At 39.5% G+C, this 19,589-nt stretch overlaps 1 protein-coding gene across 18 annotated transcripts in view; it reads right to left on the bottom strand.

Moving 5' to 3' along the window:
- Positions 1-19,589, bottom strand: part of P2RY1 (purinergic receptor P2Y1) — a 339,516-nt gene that overhangs the window by 252,848 nt on the left and 67,079 nt on the right. The window lies entirely within an intron of this gene.

The following is a 19,589-nucleotide window of genomic DNA, read 5'->3' as shown; positions in this document are numbered from 1 at the left end:
TCATGATAAGATATCTGAAACTATTTTTTTGCACAGTTTCCTCCTTTCCATAACTCTGCCCTACAGTTTTCAGTCACCTCAGGCTCTCTGAATCCTAATCTCACTTGAGACCAAGGACTTTGTTTGGGTTTCCCTTCCTTGTACTCCTGGTACAGAAATGGCCTCTAGGCAAGAAGCTAGGGAGAGGGTAGGGATCAAATCATTTGTTTTCTTTTCCTCAGGGATCACAACCCTAGGTTGTCTGTTGCCTAAAGTCTAAGATAGCTGTTTTATATATTTCATCCAGTTTTCTAGTTATTTACAGCAGGAGGTTAAGTTTGTCATTCCGTCATAGACAGGAGTAGAAGTTTCTATAGGAAGGTGCTTTTTTTGACTGCTTTAAAGTGCTATATTATTTACATTTCCCCTTCTTTGGACTATTTTTCCCCTGAATTCTTAGAGCAACGCATGTCATAGCTGATGTCATTACGTGTCACAGAGAGAGAGAGATGCTTGGCATATTGTGAAAAATCGCTATATTTATTTTCTTCCCTTGGACTTTCAGGTTTGGGCATTTAGTATGTTTAGTCTACAGCGGTGCTTCCTGAAGTACAGCAGCCAAGATGATTTTGAGCAGCAGACACTTCCTTATTGCAAGAGTCACATGCTTATATTTACGTGAGTAATAAAAGCTAACGTCAAATTGCAATTTTTGTAGAGTTTATTGCCTAGAATGAGGCTGAGTAGAAAAAATGGATTTAGAAAATTAATAGCCATAAAAAAAACAAATAAAGCAAAATTTGTGACCATGGTATGTGGCTGACTGATTTAAGGGCTCCTCCTTACTCTCCGTTACAGAATAGAAGGACTAGAGGGTGTAAGTGAAAAAGTAAAACATGCAGACATTTTTGTATTTGACTCAACCCCTTCTTTTTGTTTTCTTTGGGAATCCTGTCCCTCAAAGATATATTAATGTTATCTTATTGCTCTTTTCTGGAGTTCCTCTGTATTTGATTTGGCTAATGGAAGATACTGGGGTATCTGGAAATCAGCAGTCTGATGTTGCCACCAATGTCTGCTTCAGTCAGGAGTACGTGGGTGAGAGGGAGTCTAATCCCACACATCTCTTCTTCATCCACACTTTTCCTTCCTCTTGAAAATTACACACTTGTTCTATTAAGAAAGCTTTTATTTAAAAATAAAACAAGATTTGTGAAGAATGCCTCAGATAAAGCTATTAAAATACAGAAGTATAAAATAAATGAAAACCTTTTTGGCAGGTGGAAGTAAACAGTTCCATTAAAAATCTGTATCTTTTCTTTACATTTGCCTGTGCTGTGATTGTGTTAAATTGCCAGGGCTCAGAAGGCAGACACTGCCATTGAGAACTGATCGGATGAACCACTTGTCAGGGAGTACAAGAACTGAGTGTGAATTCCAAATATGTTACTGAACAATGCTAAATTTTGTTTGTACAACTGCCTCCCAGCACTTTAAATCAGGGGCACAGGGTTGATTGCTTGGGGAATAATCAGTTGTCCCAAACTTTTCTTCTAAGCCTGGTAATTTTACTCATTAACACTGTGAATGTAGGTACTACAATGGCAGTGACAAAGGTGGAAAAGCTAAAGGGAAAGTTGACTATAAACATCACCAGTGGATCTATAACCCACCGTATCATTGCTTCCAAGAAACCAACGCAAGAAAGACGTAAGTTCCAAGAAGCTCTCTGTTTTCCTTTTTTCCCTCTATGTCTTCCTTCCATCCCCTTCGATTTACTGTTTCCTCAGAGCTTGGGGCTATGAACCTTTTAGCAAACGGTAGCTGTGAGAAAAAACATCTGGTCAAATCATTCTGTGACAGGGAAAAAAAAGCAGAATTCTGCCAGGTGTTTGCTTAATATCTCATAAGAAAAAATGAGCACTTAACTTTCTATAAAGGGCTGAAGGTTCGATATGAGAATTAAAACATCAAACATGGACCCCTCCTTCTAAATAAGAAAAATAACACGATGTGTAACTCAAAGTACAAAAAACAATTCTTATGAAGTGAGCTAAGTACCTGCTGGTATGTGTAGGCTCCTACAAGTTGAAAAGACCTGGAAGAGAGTACAAACTAGAGGTCACCTGAGAAGCCATAGTAGTAACTTCACTGTTTTTTCATCTTAAAAAAAAAAAATGGTGGGACCCTGCCCCCCACCCCGAAAAAATAAGAACCTTTTAGAATTGAGGTTGATGGTGGCCACCAGGTGGCAGCGATACCTCAGTAGGATTGCTGGAACAAGAAGGGCATGGTTTGCCCTGAGTTCTCCCCGTTTCCACTTCCAGATTCGTAAACATTACTTATCCATATTTATAACTATTGCTAGGGAGTTCATGAACTCCATTTATCACTTCACTCATTTTCATCTCTCCCTCCTAAGAGAAAAACGCAACCCCCATTTAACCAAGTTTACACAGTGGATAAGTCTTTGGCTGCTAACCAAAAGGTCGGCACCTCTAATCCACCAGCCACTCCGTGGGAACCCTATGGGGGCAGTTCCACTCTGTCCTATAGGGTCGCTATGAGTCGGAATCGACTCCACAGACCTTCTTCGAGCTTTAATTTTTTTCTCTCTCTCACTCCATTTTCAGCCTCTTCCCTTCTATTTGCATCTTCGCTTGTGTCTGACAACATGCCCAGAATATTCCTAGAATTCTAGACAGATAAACATTGAGATCAATCTTGGATGTTTCTCTTGGTTTTTCCATCTCGTCTCACATTTCCTCCCGTACCATTGGAAGGCTGTCTCTGAGAAGAGAAGGTGAACTATTAGCCAGTTCCCCGTTCCTGGCTCTGATAAGTCATGTCCTCTAACCCCACAGAAGCAGAAAAAGAAAGCAAAGCGATTGAACACAAATCTTTTGTGATTCTGTCTTTTTCACAGAGGTTTCTTCCTATTTGTCTTTAGGGATATAGTGCTTTGAGAATTCCTTCATCTTCTTCCCTCATTTTGTTTCTCCTGGTGGGGGTAAATGGAGTCCATACCTAAGAGTACTTCTTAAGCGATGTGTTACTGTCAACATCTACTTCAAACATAAACTGTCTCAGTTAAATCAAGAGTGTCTCTATAGGGAATCAAGAATACAATCACAGAAATTTACAACTGGAGGTTAATTTAGAAATGACTTCACTCTACATTTAAAGCCATTTTAGGGGAAGGATCCATGTATATCTTCACCAGAGTCTAGGGGTTGAGAAGGAGGGCTTTAGCAGGACTTTGAACACAGAGTCTGATAACAGGGCAGGGGAAATGACACAACTGTTGATTAGATTGTCTTCCCAACAGGGAATCTACACAAAACAGACATGCTGTTTTACGGAGGACAGGGCTATGTGCAATGGCAATAACTTCTGGGGAATCACTCAGGTGTTTTAAGTTTTATAGGTGGAGGCTGTATTATTGATTAGAGAGTCATTAGCTAAATGCTCGTCTATCTAAAAAGATCGTTCTTGGAGGGATTACATGAGTTTCCAAGGTTACACACATGTCTACTTATGGGAAGAAAACTCAAATTTTTAGAACACAGATTTCCCACCTATAATTTCCCCCAAATTATTAAATACTTCTCTTGGGGTCATACTGTGGAGAGGAATAAATAATGTTTGCAATTCATCTTGCATGACATGTGATACATACCAGGGGATCGATACATGTAACTTCCCTTTCCTGTATACCAAGTAAAGAACAGTTATAAACTGAGGCTTAGAGTAAGGCCCATCTGCATTCAAATCCTCCTTGCTCTACCTACTACCTTTATGTTTTTGACTTTTTAACTTTTTAAGTTTTCTTCTCTGTAAAGTGGGAATATAATACCACCTACCTTTTCTGGAGGGTTCTTTTTAGAACTTATTGGCCATGCCTGCCACACAATAAATGCTCAATGAGTTTATTAATTAAAATTATTATAAAGTATTTTGAAGTAAAATGGATGGAACATATTTAAACAACTGGAAAAGGAGAATTAAGCTGGGCATTAGAAACATAAACAACTGATTATTAAATGCTCTAGAATACATTATCTATATACTATTCTCTAGAAAATTTGAGAAATAAATAGAATAACTTTCTTTTTTGGCAAGAGGAATGTAATTTAAAAGGATTAGGTTATAAAGGCAGCTGGATTTCATAGAATTACTTCATGTGTGTTCAACAAATATTTTTACATTATATTTTAAAATTCAGTGAGTTCCAGTCAAGAACTTGATTTTTTTTTTATTGTAATAACTCAGAATAAGACATTTGTTTTCCCTGGGAAAAAAACTTTTTTTTTTCAAGGTCAGTTGCTAATTTGATTTCTTATTCTTTAGTACCAAGTAGAGATGTCTTGTAAGGATACAAGAAACATAACCCATGTTTGCATTAATAAGGAAAACATCCAATTAACACAGCAATGCCTGAGCAGGACTACTGAATATCCAATCTGTATTCAGATTGTAGCTTAAATACTTTGGTTGTAAAGATAAATATTTACCTTACCAAAAATCAAACCCTTTGCCTTTGAGTCGATTCCAACTCACAGGGACCCTATAGGTCAGAGCAGAACGTCCCCACAGGGCTTCCAAAGAGCAGCTGGTGGATCCAACTGCCAGCCTTTTGGTGAGCAGCCCAATGCTTAACCACTGAGCCACGGGGGTTCCAATTTCCTTACAGGGATGACAGTTTAAGCAATAAAAATTGATCTGGAGACAGAAGAAGTGGCCAGAGCATTCCACAAACTTATCCAGTCTTAAAAAAAAATTCACAGAATGTCACTTTTTCTATTTAGAAAGAAAACACTAAAATGGCCTCGAACCTTAAGATTAATATGTTTATGTGCCTCTGCAAACTAAATTTATCTTTCTTGGTGTTTTGTTCATGTTCAGAATTCAGTTATAATTGATTCATTTCCTTGTTATTTTACCTTCTAGAGTACTGAGAAATGAAATGTTGCCCTTAGCTGACTTTACTATGATGAATCACTGCAGGGATAAAAACTTACTGCAGTCATGGTACCTCAAACTATACTGTCATGAAACAAATTAGGGAGGTATTATTGAACAGATGCATGTAAATTACAGGAGTTGATAGATATGTCTGTGGCAATAACAACTCTGAGAAAAAAAAAAAGAATGAATGATTTGTCATTTCTTTGCTAAGCTCCTAATTATGTATACATTTTAGATAATGTATAAAATGTTAAACAAGAAACATGCCTGAACATGGTATACATATTCTATTTCATGAGGAAACTAATTTTTGTCTATGTATACGTGCTTTGATCTTTAACAATAAAAGCTACTAAAAGCATTAATCTATTCTAGCATTGCAAGAGTCTTATCTGCTATGGAGGAGACTGAAAAACTCTCAAATTCAGCACAGTGAAAATAAAAAAGCAAATCAAACATAGCTATCTTATTCATAAAAAAACATACTAGATATGGATAAGAAGTTGCTTGTAATGGTGGACATATTTTTGGCCTCACCAAAAATAAATAAAGGAAGTACAATTTTCAGAGACGTGTAAGTGAACAATAGCGTGGCATCACACATACATTGTCTCTTTCACATTATTATTCTTAGCTAGCGCGTCATTGTTTCCAGAACAAAAACGTAACAGCTCTCTGAAACCTCAACTGTCAGATCAGATTGTCCTGGCTATATTCCATTAGGCATTTTCTATATTGAAAAATTAACAGCCAATGTAGAAGCAGTATTAGAAAATAATCACACAAAAATAACTTTCTAAGTAGGGTTTTGACCCAAGTCATGGTATTTTCAATAGCCTCATATGCATGTGAAAGCTGGACGATGAATAAGACAGACCGAAGAACTGACGCCTTTGAATTGCGGTGTTGGCACCTAACAACAACAACAACTATGAGTAAGAGACATAGTTCTGGGAATAACACAGTTAATAAAACTAATGTTTCCACTCTTCTGAAGCTTTCCATTCTGGTCGGAGGAGAGCAATAAACAAAAAGTATATTATATGATTTTTTTTTTTTATGATAGGTGGTGGTTACCAAGTGTGAAGGAAAATAATACCAGGGACCTCAACAAAGTGTTGGGAGGAGGAGGGTCCTGTTTTACATTGTATAGTTGAGAAAGGCTTCTCTAATAAAGTGGCAGAGAACTGAGGGAACTTTGGGGGCAAACCCAGTGGCTGTATCCAAGGAAAAGAATTACAGGCAGGGAATACAGCGATTCCAAGGTCACTGAGACAGGAGCATGTCTGGTGTGTCCGAGAGTGGCAGGAGTCAGAGACAAGTGGGAACATGGCAGGACATGATATCCAAAAGGTAGCCAGGGGCAAGATCGTGGGGAATCTGGGTTTATAATCTCACAAGATGGTGATTTTCATCATCTGACCTCTATTTTAAAAGGGAGAATAATTAAGCCTCAAACGTTTTCTGTCCCCACAAGCTGCAATCAGTGCAGCTGAGGGTTCAGCTGTGGCGCCGGCCTTCGCACCTGTGCTACACCTGGGCAGATGCAGAGGGAAGTCCCACTGGGGCAGTACGCAGCTCTGAGGACCTGCATCCTCACCTGGTTGCAGAGAAAACTGGTTATCTCATTTCATATGCCTTTAGAAGTATTTCATGGCAGTTTTCAACACTTTTATCACTGGTGTGTTTCTTTGCATTCCAAAGAAGCCCAACCAAATGTGATCTTTCAGTGATACAGCTGGCATTTTTAGGCTACAGATAGGTTTTCATCAAAATAAATGGGATCATTTGACATTTTGGGGGTTGGATTTTGAGGAGGCAATCAACAATACGCAAAAATGCAGTCTTTGTTATGACAAAATGAATCAAATATTATTACCAGTAATTGTTTTTGGTTTTTTTTTGGTCCGTTCTTTATAAGGGTCTTTTGTTTCATTGATGTCAAAGGTCAGTGAGACACTGTTGAAATTATAACACAAACAATGACTTAGGGAAATGAAGAAAGTTTTTATTTTTAAATTATAGAAGGAATCTCTCAAAACGGAGTAAAGAGAGTTTTAAATCTATGTCTCTCCCTCGGAACAGTGAAATGAGATTTCTCCCAGGGTGGCAGGCAGTAAGATGTATGTCCATTGTCACACCATCCTAAACGTACTTGTACATGTGAAATTGACTAAAGAAGCAAAAGAGGAAATAATCTATCCAGTGCTCCTGGAAGCAAACACACAGGTAATTGAACTTATGAATCACACCTTTCCTCCACTTCTTCCAACGGTAAGATTTTATAAAGCATGAGTTTAGAACTAAAATGTAAGCGCAGTTACTATGCTAGATCAACTTTTAGCATAAATTCTCAGGCTCTTCTACTTAAACTTTATTTTTTAAGTTTTAATAAGGCATGGTACAATGGCACTGTGAAGGTAATTTGTTAGAGTCAAAGAAATCAGAGAACGCACTTGTCCTTTGCTACTTAACGGTTCTGTGATTCTGAATAAATTTCTAATTCTGACTGAGCCTCCGTTTCTCCTGCCAACTACAGGAACGTAATGTCTCTATTTTAGCCTTGTTACGGGGATTAATTGAGTTACATCCTACCATGTAATCATTTTTAAATATCAGTCTCTGTATCTAAGAGAGCCCTGATGGTGCAGTGGTTAAGAGCTTGGCTGCTAACCAAAATGTCAGCAGTTCGAATCCACTAGCTGCTCCTTAGAAACCTCTGGGGTAGTTCTGCTCTGTCCTATAGGGTCACTATGAGTCGGAACAGACTCGACAGCAACGGGTTTGGTTTGGGTTTTATCTACGTCTAAGAGTGACCCTCAATTAATGGTTAACATTCTCATATAAAGGTGTAGGAAAAAGCGCAAATCACCCAAATATAAATATTAAAATAAGAACAATTTTAGTTTAAACATTTTTTTTTCTATAGCTACTAAAAACCTTCCTTAAGTTTATTAACCTCAAAAAGGAAGCAACGCTAAACATTTTTTTTAACTTAGGTGAGATAACACAGTTTATAAATAATTATTGTAATTATTAAATGGTTGTTGTTGTTGTTAGGTGCCGTCAAGTCAGTTCTAACTCATAGTGATTGTACATACAACAGGCTGAAACTCTGCCCAGCCCTGCGCCATCCTCATGGTCGTTGTCATGTTTGAGGCCATTGCTGTAGACACTGTGTCAATCCTTCTCGTCAAGGGTCTTCATTTCTGCCGCCTTATACATTTTAAGCAGTCTGATGACTGCTGGGCTAGGCTAGCCAGTGGTGCTAACAGCTGGCACTTACTGAAGCTTGTGGTTTGCTTTAACCAGGCTAATTCTCCGTGAGGTAATTCAGAGAGGCAAGAGCTGCCAAAAATAGGGCCAAAGGGTATCAAAGCCCAGTGGGAAGGAGACATCCCAAGCAGTAGCCATGAGGCGTGGATTCAGGGTTCTTGTTCCTGTCGCTAGTGGGGAAGCTGCTATGTGTGTCTTCCTGCTGCAATGATACCAAGTTCTGGTTGAGCTCAATATAAGCTCTAAGCCTCATCTGTGAACAAGGTGGGAAAGGGGAACTTGGATCTTGAGAGATACACTTCAATCATTCTGGGGGAAAAAAAAAAATCCCTAGATATAATGGAGAAAATATAAGTAAATTAAACTAGATAATCAAAGCTTATGAGGGATGGGCATAAATACACGCATTTTAATATAAATTTTATTAACTTCTCAATTTCTACAAAACAGCCTGCTGGGATTTCATAAAAAAAAATTAATTTGGGGGAAAATTGCCATATTAACAATATTGAGTCTTTCAAACCTTGATTATGGAACTTCTATTTAGTTTTACTTTAATTCCTCTCAGCAATATTTTATAATACTTCGCATACAATTATTGTACTTCTATTGCATTTATTGCTAGTAGATGCCCTTTATCAGGATAAAGAAATTCCTCTATATTTCTATTTTATTGAGAGTTTTTATTACAAAAAAAGTGTTAGATTTTGTCAAACGTTTCATCTGCACATTTAAGAAAATTACGTCTTGTTTTCCTTCATTCTATTAACATATTACTGCATCAGCTCATTTTTGATGTTAATCCAACCTTGCATTTCTGGAATAAATCCCACTTGGCCATGGTATAGGACCCTATTTATATGTTCATATGTTGCTGATTCAGTGTGCTAATAATTTGTTAAGAAATGCTGTATCTGTGTTCATGAAGGACTTTGTTTTCTTTCCTGGCGATGTCTTTGGCTTTGGTATCAGCGTAATGCTGACCTCGTAGGATGCTTTGGGAAGTGTTTCCTCCCACTCCACTTTCTGAAAGAGTTTGTGAAGAACTGGTATCAAGTCTTCTTTAAGTATTTGATAAGATTCACAGAGAAGCTATAGGGCCTGGGCTTTTCCTTGGGAGAAAATTTTTAATGACTAATTCAACATCTTATACGTATGTTCAGATATTCTATTTTTTCTTACTATGGTTTTGGTAATTTGTGCCTTTTAAGAATTTTTTCATTCTATATAAATTGATTTGTTTTCAGAGAAGTTTTTCATAATATTGTCCTATAATCCTTTTTCACCACTGCTCCATCATCCTGTTGTACCTGGGTGGGTTACATGTTGCCATGATGCTGAAAAGCAGCCTGGTGGCACAATGGTTTAGTGCTCAACTGCTAACCAAAAGGTCTATGGTTTGAACCCAACCAGTGGCTACGTGAAAGAAAGATTTGGAAGATGGCTTCTGTAAATAAAATCCTATGGAGCAGTTCTACTCTAGACTGCCCCCGACAACAACATGATGCTAGAAGCTACGCCACCAGTATTTCAAATACCAGCAGGGTCACCCAGGGAAGACAGGTTTCAGGAGAACTTCCAGACTAAAACAGACTAGGAAGAAAGGCCTGGCAATCTACTTCTAAAAATCACAACAGAATATTTTTCCATATAGTGCTGGAATTAGAAGGCACTCAAAATGCAGTGGCTACAACAATGGACTTGAGCATACCAACCATTATGAAGATGGTGCGGGATTGGGCCATGTTTTATTCTGTCATACGTGGAGTCACCATGAGTCAGAGCCAACAAACAGCAACTGACAACAACGTAATCCTTTTAATTCCTCTAGAACCATTAACGTTTTGTCAATTTTGTTGATATCTTCCAAGGATCACCTTTTGGTTTTATTAAATCTCATAATGTTTTCCATAATACTGTTCTATAATCCTTTTTCACTACCTGTCTGCCACTTTGTTGTCCCTTGGTGGGTTACATGTTGCCATGATGCCGGAAAGGAACCTTTTTTCTGATTTCTTTTTCACAGATTTCTGCTCTAATCTTTATTAGTCTTTTCCTTCTGCTTGGTTTGGGTTTATTTTGCTATTGTTTTTTCTGATTTCTTAAGGTGGAAGCTTGTTACTTTTGCTGCCCTCAAGTTGGCCGCCAACTCATGGCAACCCCGTATGTTACAGAGCAGGGCTGCTCCACAGCGTTTTCTTGGCCATAATCCTCATGGAAGCAGTTTACCAGGGCTTCCTTCCACAGAGCTGCTGGGTGGGTTCGAACTGCCAGCCTTTAGGTTAGCAGTCAGTCACAAACCACTTGCACCACTCAGGCTCCTTGGTGGAAAGAAGCTTATGTTATTGATTGAACACCTTTCTTCTTTTATTTTTTTCTTTTGTTCTTTTCCAATTTGTCCTTATAGCAATGAAATAATAGTGCTACTACCATGTGTTTTATAACCCTAACTCAATTGATACAGATACAAATTATTTGGTATATTAAAAAAGAAAAAAATTTCTCTTGGTTTACTATGTATCGGACTTAATCCAGTTAAGAGTTCAATTGTGAAGAAAAAAGAACACAGTGAGAGAGTATAAAACAAACACTGTGAATATTTCAATGAAGATTATCTCTGAAAGAAGAAATGAAATATGGCATTTTATGGTATATTTGACACACAGCAACGACAACAACATGGTATTTTATTACATCCTTGGGACAAGAGGAAACCCTGGTGGGGTAGTGGTTAAGTGCTACGGCTGCTAAACCAAGGGTCAGCAGTTCGAATCCACCAGGTGCTCCTTGGAAACTCTACGGGGCAGTTCTACTCTGTTCCATAGGGTCGCTATGAGTCAGAATACATTCGACGGCACTGAGTTTGGTTTTTTTGGGGGACAAGAAATTCTAGCCTGCCCCTAGATAAGTTTTTGGCTTTGACTCATTCAAATTTCATATACAAGAACCTGAATTGGCAAAAATAACAGATGCCCTTAATTATTTTAACTAAAATTTTCATTAGAAGAAAAAAATATTATTTTGAAGTTTAGAAATAATACTTACGTGCCACAGGCCTCCAATGCATTACAACTATATGTAATGCCAAGCTCCCTAGAATTTTCTTCTGGTTTCTAAGCTAAATTATTTTCAGAAATTTATTTTCTCTTTGAGTTCTAAAAAATGATATTTCCTGCTCTTTGCTCTGAGACATTTTGCCGTAGGTCCACATTGTGTTATTTTTTTTTTTTAAATAATGACTGATTCTACAATAAATAAAGCTATCTCCAGACCTAGTATTTGTCAACAAATGAGATGTGTGGGTTAACTCATCTACTTGCATTCTGTTCTAAACTCCGTCTCAGAGGGACACCTGGGTATCATGCTAATGTGTATAGCTCTTCACATAATTTCTTTGTTCTTAGAAATTTGGAAACCCTAGTGGCATAGTGCTTAAGTGCTATGGCTGCTAACCAAAGGGACGGCACTTCGAATCTGCCAGGCGCTCCTTGGAAACTCTATGGGGCAGTTCTACTCTGTCCTATAGGGTTGCTATGAGTCGGAATCAACTCGACAGCACTGAGTTTGGTTTGGCTTTTTGGTTAGAAACTTACATTGAGTACAATTCTGCTAGACTGAAGTGTCATCTACTTCCATGTCACTGATGGTCCCATAACATATAAAGTGATTCATTCATTCATCAAAAATATCTATTATTAGCCAGACAGTACTCTACATCTGAAAACAACAGCAGTGAATTAAGGAAAGTCCCCTGCCCCTGTGGATCTTAAATTCTAGTACTGGGAAATTAAAATCATGAGGTAATTATTTAGGATCTCAGAAGATAATAAAAGCTGCAGAGGAAAATGACACAGAACGAGAGGGATAACTTGGCTTTCTATATGGGGTGGTGAGTGAAAGCCTTCCTGAAAGGTGACAGATGTATACAGATGTCAAGGGTACGAGCGAGCCATACATTTTATCTCTAGGAAGAGCACTCCAACCCCAGGCTATGGCAAGTACAAAGGGCTTGGTATGTTTACAGAATTTCAAGGAGACCAGTGCAGCTGGGACAGAATCAAGGCGATCAGTAAGAGAGATCTTAGAGATAATGCAGCAGAAAGTAGACCAATGCAATCCGTAATGAGTAAAAAATTTAAAAAATTTATACTTGCTGTTACATACCATTAGAGCTGTACTTGCTGCTACACTCAGAATCCCATTACAGAGAAAACATCTTAACTTCTAAGAACGGATATGCCAGGGCAGCCTTTAGACCAGCTCTCCCCAGCCCCTCCCACCATCATCACATTCTGACTAGTTGTTTTCTAGAAATTCAGTCTCCGAGAGGTAATGATAAAAGAGGAATATACAAGCAAATGAGATGGACTCCTGGGGCTGGGGTGGAAGCAGGATTATAATTTATTCCAAGAACATCATCCATGCAGCGCAGAGCTGGTTGCCCAGTTTTCTGGTCATTACAGTCGTTGCATTTACAAATGGGGCTAGGTATGAAGGAATTATTCCTTTCAACCTACTTTCTTGTAACTAGACTAACTTTTTCAGGCCAAATATCATGGGTAGCCCACCAAAAGTATGTTTCCATATAATGACTCAACACTGTAGTTAGTAAACATTTTATTTCTACTAGAATTTTGCCATTGGTGGAATGTCAGTGCGTGTGTGCATATGTGTGTGTGCCTGCGTGGGTATGCGCGTGTGCAGGTGTCTGTGTGTGTATATGCTGTATGTTTTCCTTTGTTCTCTTTTTCTCTTAGTATTTTAGTTGGATTTTGGAAAGGCAGTGCTGGGATCTAAGAGTAAGATACCTTTTACAAACAAGAGTAAATTCTAATTTTTGGAGTGGCAGGTTTCAAAAGTTTGGGGAAAAAAAAAAGGTATAATCGTATAACCTGAGCCTCTGGAAAAGGTGGCAATTTAAGCAGGTTGAGATCCACACAGAAATTAAAGATTTATTGACATAGGCTCAAATTCTCCACATTCCAGAAGAAAAGTTCATAGTGAGTCTGAAACGACTGCATAAGTAATTATGAGTTCAGACACTAAGTAAGCATATTGGGAAGAAGAAAGAACAGACGTATTACTCAGGATAAATATAGGAGATGACAGCAGACTTGTAAGATGGCCAGAAAAGGTTTAGGTTTCAAAACAAAATAACAACCAAAAAAGCATGTGAAGTACCTAAAAGAAATGACCAGGTATGTTCAGATAAAAACGAGAAAAGGCTCACTTGGGTGTGAGAACCTATAGTGGGAAGGGATAACAGAATACAATAAATGTTCAATCCTTTTTTTTTTTTTTTCTTTATGTCAAATAAAATCATCCTTAGACTAGAAACATGGGGAGAAAGAAACAGTAGGAAGAGGCAGCCACAAACCAAAATGGATGAAGACATCCTCAGATCTCCCCTATCAAGCTGTAATTAGTTCAGGTCTTCTGTCTCAGGCTCGTTATATCCCAGGGGCTGAGCAGATGAGATTGCTGAGCTGCTGCCAAGAACCACGAAACAAATCTAAGACACCAAACGAACAAACACAACACAGACAAATCTTACTCCAATTTTCAAAGCGGGGGGAAAAAAAAAGGAATAAGCCACAAACATGCTTGGTGGGTCTAAGAATGACTCACAGCAAAGTTTTAGAGTGAGCTATTTACTTAGCAAAGGAAATAGTCAATAGAACTGCCACAGATTTAGTAAAAACAAGTTATCCTGGATTATATGCTTCATTTTCTGAGCTACTAGACGAGCACTTCAGCAATGGGGGGGTGGGGGGGATGGGTGAGTGGGGGAGGGAGGGGAAGGGGGGGAGGGAGGGCGAGTGGGGGAGGGAGGGTAGCTTCTTGCCCAGATCAAGGATGTAAGAATGATGGCCTCATAAAATATAAGAGATTCGTCTAAAAAATAAAAATGTCACTTATGTACACGTTTTATTAAATCAACCAGATTACAGATGTAGACACTATATATAGATACATACATGATGGCATCTACTTCCAGAGAAAAAAGAGTACTTAGCATTGCAATCCTGTATTTAGCTACTTTTTAAAATTCTATTATCTTTCTGTAATTGTTAAAGAAAAAGCTCCCTAGCATTATTCTCTGCTGAGGCAGGTCCTCCCAGAATCTTTACGATAATACCAAGAGTACCTCTTCCTGTAAGATTTGAACCACCTCCGTCTGGCCTGAAACATAAAGCTATTTGTACTCACATCTTCTCTTGTTTCATTTTGGCAAATTACATATAATATGTAACTAAGGGATCATGAGAGAATTCAGTCAGATGGACAAAGTACAAAATAACTGCATGAAATCAATAGTGTTTTCTAAAGGAAAATGGCAACCATTTAGAAAATCAAGGATAATTCACAATAGCAACAAATAATGCAAAACTCTTAAGAACAAATGCGGGTAGGAATGTGAAAGGCTACATGACAAAGAAACCCTACTGAAGGCCTTAACGCAACCAGCGCGTGGATGACTGAGATACAGGCCACCATCTAGAAGACTTAACACTGTACTCATGCTAAGTATCTCCAGATTTACATACTAGATATTTTAATTCTCATCAGAAACTTCTTCGGTGCTTGACAGAAACAATTGTAAGATTTATCGGGAAGGAAGACAATGTAAAAATATCTAGAAAAAAAAACAGTGAAGAAATAATGATGGGAATCACTCTGCTGGTTATTCAATTTCATGTATTTTAAAAGTATAATAATGAAAACATGTATGTATAGGTGTCAGGATCAAAACAAACAAACAAACAAACAAATCCACTGCCATCGAGTCAATTCCAACTCATAGTGACCCTATAGCACAAGGTAGAACTGCCCCACAGAGTTTCCAAGGAGTGCCTCGTGGACTGGAACTGCAGGCTTTTGGTTAGTAACCGTAGCTCTTCATCCTCTATACCACCAGGGTATCAGAATAGGTAGGTGAATAAGACAAACAAAAGTTCATTAGAGCTTTTCTTTGCATGATAATAATCATTTTTGTCATCATCACTTCCATTTGTTGAGTGTCCGTTATGGGCCATTTACTATTCTCAGATCCTACAGGACAGAGTAGAACTGCCCCATATGGTTTCCAAGGAGTGCCTGGTGGATTTGAACTGCCAACCTCTTGGTTAGCAGCCGTAGCTCTTAACTGCTACACCACCAGGTTTCCTTACGTGTGTTACCTTGTTTAATTCTCATGATGACCCTAAATCATACACAGCTCTAACCTTGCTTTTCTGTGTGATTATTTAGCCCTACAGCATACTGTCTGTGTGAGTCTGACAAAGAAATGAAGGAAGGGCTGATGTTAAGGGGTTGAGGAATACAAGAGCTGGTCTGGGTTGTAGAGACAGAGAGCATTGTTTGAACTGGGGGAGCCATATACCTCCTTCACTTCAGCCCTGCCGGGCTATCACAGGATTTCTGGTGATTTGCACAGGAAAATGGGGACAGCCAGGGTTCTTCCTCAGCATTAGTTTGTTGCCCACCACCCAGTGACTCTCCTACAATGCTCAGAGAAGGGCAAAGACTGGTATCAGTGGGAGGTCTTGATACGCTGAGATAGTGCAGGGCTCTGGCTGTGTAAGCCATCTCAGTCTAAAAGCAAAGTCTGTAAGGTGTTAAGCAATTTGAGGAACAAGCTGACACCAGTTTTCAAAGACCTGTTCTAGGTAGGTGTCTTAATAAGCAAAAAAACCCAACAAGCCTATTGCTGTCGAGTCGATTCTGACTCATAGCGACCCCATAGGCAAAGTAGAATTAACTGTCCCATAGAGTTTCCAAGCAGTGCCTGGTGGATTTGAACTGCCGACCCTTTGGTTAGCAGCTGTAGCTTTTAACCTTAATTTTCAGGAAGACCAATGATGCGTGGTTGGGGAGTCACAAATATGGAATCCAAACACCTTTTCCTATTTTGACATCTGGTGATGAATTTGCTCCCTCCTGTCTTATAAAATGCATTAATTTGGGACCTGTCAATAGTCATCATTATAGCATCCATCCAGACTCAACACACTGCTGGAGTTCATGGACCAAGCATACCTTGACTGTGTCAGCATGTGGCTAGAGCAAGGACAGAAGGTTAGGGTCAAGACTCAGAGAAAAAAGCATCATATAGTTTATGAGTAGGGGATCTGGTTTCCCGTGAATTAATTGTTTTGGGGGGTTTTTTTCCCCCCTCACTTTCCCACTACTCCAGTTTCCAGTTGGTGCTATATTGATTCCAACTCATAGGTAGCCCACGTGTGTCAGAGGAGAACTGTGCTCCATAGGGTTCTCAGTGGCTGATTTTTTGAAATAGATCTCCAGGCCCTTCTTCCGAGGCACTTCTGGGTGGAGCCAAACCTGCAACTTTTGATTAGCAGTCGAGCACATGAACTATTTGTACCACCCAGGGACTCTACTATAGATGGTCAATGTGGCAAGAGAATCCAGGGGAGCAGTTCAGGATGGAACAACAACCAGGAAACCTCAACACACTCACTGAGATAAAGAAACACACATTTAGATATTTAAGGAAACACTGATGTCAGGGGGCTAGAAAACACAGCAATGCTTGGGATATATAAGTGTGTGTGTGTGTGTGTGTGCGCGCGTGTGTGTGCGCGTGTATTCCTTCTGGGAGGATATTCTTTCCAATATCATCTCATGGTAGCTGAACTGAGTGCGATTTACTTCTCTCTTTTTTTATCCAAATATTTCTCCTTTTGAATTTTTTTACATATGTGTATTACACACGTACATTTTGTTGTATAATAAAGATAAAACTTTAGAATGAAAAGCAGCGGTTTTTATAAAGTTGTATTAATAGGACTAACATATTTCGTACACTTCTAGAAGTCTTGAGGATGAAATATACTAGTAACAGCACCATTGCCTAAAACTAAGTCTCCAGAGAATGTCTGCAAGTCCTGTCAGGTGCACTGACGGGAATGTAATCTAAGCCCATCTGTAAATCCTGCCAGTATTCCTGAACGTGTTCAGTGCCGTGCCAAGAAGCAAACCTCAAGCTCACCTCTTTCATCCAGGAGCACACAGAAGTTCTCTCTTCTTCCAGCACTGGCCCAGACCTCCAAGGCTGCTCGGCCACAGGTACAGGCAGAACTTACATTGAGTCATGAAAAGCCTTCGATGGGCCTCGCCTAGGTTTGGCTCACCAGCCAACCGCCACCCTCACGTCATGACTCATAATCTGTCCTAGGGAGCGGCCTCCTGTTTGTCTTTGCCTGTGTTAAGAACCAGACCTCTCCCCTCACCTCTCCTTCCAGACCTAGCCCAGCGCTCCTGCTGAGGGCTTTGCTTTCTGGTAGAAGGCCAAAACAGGCATCAGCCTGCACCATCTGGACGTGTCTACCCAGCATATCAAGACCTCCCACTGACACCTGGGGAGTGCTTGGCAGACCCTGTCAGTTCTTCTCCTTAGCTCCCCAAGTACACCTTAGTCTCTGTGTTCCAAAACCAACGAAACCCACTTCCATCAAGTCAGTAGCGACCCCATAGGACTTCCAAGGCTGTAAATCTCTACGGAAGCAGATTGTCACCCCTTTCTTCTGTGGAGCTGCTGGTGGTTTTGAACCACCAACCTTTCCGTTGGCAGTTGGTTGCTTTAACCAGTGTGCTGGCAGATGTTGAAACATTCTCTCTCAAAAGCACAGCAAATGAGTTGCCGTACAGTCAGTTTCGACTCGTGGTGACCCCGTGTGTGTCAGAATAGAAATGAGCTCCACAGATTTTTCAATGGCTGGTTTTTGGCAGTAGGTTGCCAGGTGTTTCTTCCAAGGCACCTCTTGGTGGAATCAAACTGCCAACCTTTCGTTTAGCGGCCAAGTGCATTAATCATCTGCACCACTCAGGGACTCAAAAAGCATGGCAGTGCCACACAAAGACACGTGCACAAATGTTCATAGCAACATTATTCATAAAGGCCAAAAACTGGGCACAATCCAAGCGTCCATCAACTGATGAACGTATGTATATATAAACATAAGTGTCCATCAACTGATGAACGTATGTATATATAAACGTAAGTGTCCATCAACTGATGAACGTATGTATGTATATAAACACATTGCCGGGGGTGGATTAACCACTGTGCATCGGCTGCTTCGAGCAAGGTATTAATTGCATTTACTTGATCATCTGTGGTGAGCAATTTCACACGGGTTTCACCACATCGTTGCCCTGGTGGGGGACAGATGAAGTTGTGCACTGCAGACTGGTGGAATGGCAAATTGTGTCCTGCGTACCTTTTTTATTAGGTAATCTGGCCCTACCCACTGCCATGGAGTCAATTCCAACTTAAAGTGACCCTATAGGACACAGCAGAACAGCCCATAGGGTTTCCAAGGAGTGACTGGTGGATGCAAACTGCCAACATTTTGGTTAGCAACCCTGGCACTTAACCACTATACCAGCAGGGCTCCATTGTTGTTGTTGTGGTTAGATATCATTGTTTGAGCCAGTTTTTTGACTCATAGTAGCCCCATGTGACAGAGCAGAACTGCCCCACATGGTTGGCTAGGTTGTGAGTCGAAATTAACTCGATGGCAATGAGTTTGGTTTGGTTTAACTTTATAGGAGCATATTACCAAGGCTTTCTCTGGCAAAGCCACTGGGTGGGTTAGAACCACCAACTTTTGGATAACAACCAAGGACTTAACCGTTGCCTCTCTCTCTTTCTATATAAAGAAAAAAAATTTTTTTTTTTTTTTTTTATGTGGAAACCCTGGTGGCATAGTGGTTAAGAGCAACAGCTAACCAAAATTCAGCAGTTTGAATCCACCAGGTGCTCTTTGGAAACTCTACGGGGTAGTTCTACTCCATCCTATAGGTCACTATGAGTCAGAATCGACTCGACAGCAACGGGTTTGATTTTTGTGTTTATATATGTATAGTTCTAGTTCTACTCTGTCCTATAGGGTCGCTATGAGTTGGAATCAACTCGACGGCACTAGGTTTAACTGGGATATGTATATCACATACACACACACAACTGGTTAATATATCCATATAAAATATAGTGTAGTTCAATTCAGCATTAAAAAATATATAAAAAATACATACTACAACTTAGATGAACTCCAAAAGTATGATGCTAAGTGAAAGCCTGACACAAAAGACATATTGTATGTCTACATATTATATGATTCCATTTGTATGAATTGTCCAGAAGAGGAAAACCCATGGAGCTAGAAAGCAGGTCAGTTGTTGCCTGGGGCTGTAGTGGGAGGGAGGACCCACAGTAAGAAAGCATTAGGGAACTTTCTGGGTTGATGGAAATCATCAAAAGCTGGATTGTGGTGATGGTTACACAAGTCCATATATTTAATAAAATTATTGAACAGTACAATTACAATGTGTAAATTTTG

Source organism: Loxodonta africana, chromosome 23 (assembly GCF_030014295.1).
Source record: "Loxodonta africana isolate mLoxAfr1 chromosome 23, mLoxAfr1.hap2, whole genome shotgun sequence".
Taxonomy (NCBI): Eukaryota; Metazoa; Chordata; class Mammalia; order Proboscidea; family Elephantidae; genus Loxodonta; species Loxodonta africana.
Note: the sequence above shows the minus strand (reverse complement) of the source record. Positions and strands in the feature narration are given on the sequence as shown.